The following is a 2,497-nucleotide window of genomic DNA, read 5'->3' as shown; positions in this document are numbered from 1 at the left end:
AAATTTGTGCCCTTATATTAAATAAAACAAAGACCCACTTGTTGATAATATCCAGCCACTAAAGAGGAAAATAAAGACATTGTGTGAAAATATTATTATTAAAATTAATGCTAACTTAACCACTGGAATTACTTTAAAAAGTAGAGTATAAATTCTATAATGTTGGCAAACTAACTATATAAATAACACATAGATTATAAATAGATGGATTTTAATAAAACTATAAGAAGAAATAAATTGCTCTCATAAAGCAAAGACATGATTAAGATTTGTGAGATATGTCACTATGAACAGATATTATTCAATGTTTTCAATGATTAGTTACAATTGCTGAAAAAATTCAGTGTTCTTTTTACTCTTAAGTATAGAAACTATGATCAAAGATATTTTTCAACCTTGTCTTTGTTACTAGCTTTTCTGTAATGTACAGTTTACCATCAGGTTCTGTAGAAATGACCAAAGTGTTAATCACTGTGGATTCTACCTATATTGAACAAACTTTTACTAGGCAATAATCTGTCCAAGGGAAGGTAAGTAATCCTTACTATTTCTTAGTTGTTTATGCCAGATTTTTTTTCATAATGCAGTCGATCAGTGGATTAATATGGAAAAGCTGATCCTCTGATTTTCTATGCTAGAGCACATGAAGATCCATATTTTAAAAATATACAAATAGGATGTAATGAAGTGTCAACAATATAGTAGCTTTCTAAATTTTAAGCAGTAGGGAAATAGAAAATATTAATAGTCTAAAATTTTTATTTATTTCTTATAGATTTTCCAAGGGAAACAGCATAATGAATAATATGAATTACATATATATGCATTTATACATGCATATGCATATATATTGGAATATAGATGCAGGTACATGCTTATACTCACATGCCTATGCATACACCTACATAGATTTATTCTATTTTCAAGTATGGCTGTTATGAGTTAAAATGTGCCTTCTTAAAATTCCTACATTGGATGTTGAACCCTCAGCACCTCAAATGTAATCATATTTATAGATAAAGTCTTTATAGAGATAGCCAAGTTAAAAGGGGGTCATTAGGGTGAGGCCTAATCTAAATGACTGGTGACACAGAAACCTATATAAAAAGAATATGATATGAAGAGACAGAGAGAAGAACACTATCTAAAAAACAGAGAGAAAGTCCTGGAACAGTTCTTTATATCAGAGTCCTAAGAAAAAACCAACTCTGTGATACCTTGACTTGGAACTTCCACCCTTCAGAACTGTGGGACAGTAAATTTCTGTTGTTTAGGAAATCCAAGCTGTGTGTTATGGCAGCCTTAACATACCAATGCACTGACTAGGCAGAGTTTATGCAATATAAACTAAAATTTATATATGTACAAATAGATTAAATTTTTCTTATTAGATTCAAATGAATTTGCTACTGAAATGCAAAATATAGTTGGAAATACATTGCAAGAATTGCAATATATTATGAATAAAAGAGAATAAAGATATATTCAAGATGTAACTAAAAGAATGACAAATTTTAATCTTGCCATTTCATATTAAAATACTATCTGACTTTATAGATTCTATGGGCACTGGAAGCTAACTAAGAGGAAGATTTAGATAAATATATGCAAGTCATTAATGTGCATCTATAATAGTTTGAATTCAGAATAGAAAAAAATTTCTTTCTAAATTTAACATCATAGTTTTCCAGGATATCTCTCCACAAATCTTTGTAATCTCTATAGAAAATAAGCATTCACCTGGGTAGTTGCATACTATAATTATAGAAGTATTAAATGTAATTTAGTGACATAGATGAAAACATTATTTAGAATAACTTTAAAGTGTCCCTCTTATTAAAAGGCTTTTTTTATTTTTAGTATTGGGGTAATTATTTTTATGTAACCACTGAGAATGGGTAAAACGTACTGAGAAATTTACTGTAGCTGTACCTTCTCTAGATTTTTTTTTATTATACCAAGTGGAAACTTTTGGAGAAGGAGAAAGTACTCAATTATTGGAATGAATACTTCCTACTTCAAAATCTATTCTATTTCATCCTGTAATAAAGAAGGAAAGAAAAAAGAATTTTTTAAAAATTTAAATACATAGTAAATCTTAAGCTCCTTTACAAAATTTAAGACTCTGATACATTTAAATTACTTTGGACACACACTATAAATGGAATAACTATTCTAGAATATCTAACATTACACTCAGATGCAAGAGATTAACTTTACTAGTTGTAAATCTTTAATTATTTTACTACACTTGATCTTAGCCAAAAGGCCGAGAAAAGATAAATGCTTTTAGATTTTATTTTATTTTTTAAATTTAATTTAATTTTTATTTTTTTGTATTTTTCTGAAGCTGGAAACGGGGAGAGACAGTCAGACAGACTCCCGCATGCGCCCGACCAGGATCCACCCGGCACGCCCACCAGGGGCAACGCTCTGCCCACCAGGGGGCGATGCTCTGCCCCTCCGGGGCATTGCTCTGCCGAGACCAGAGCCACTC

The 2,497-nt window shown here is 30.4% G+C and overlaps 1 pseudogene; it reads right to left on the bottom strand.

Annotated features, from left to right (window-relative positions):
- Window positions 1-2,144: 2,144 nt before the first annotated feature.
- Window positions 2,145-2,281, bottom strand: LOC136407217 (U2 spliceosomal RNA; annotated as a pseudogene).
- Between the last annotated feature and the right edge of the window lie 216 nt (window positions 2,282-2,497).

This window comes from Saccopteryx leptura, chromosome 5 (assembly GCF_036850995.1).
Source record: "Saccopteryx leptura isolate mSacLep1 chromosome 5, mSacLep1_pri_phased_curated, whole genome shotgun sequence".
NCBI lineage: Eukaryota > Metazoa > Chordata > Mammalia > Chiroptera > Emballonuridae > Saccopteryx > Saccopteryx leptura.
The sequence above is the reverse complement of the archived record's forward strand: the minus strand, read 5'-3'. Positions and strand labels throughout refer to the sequence as shown.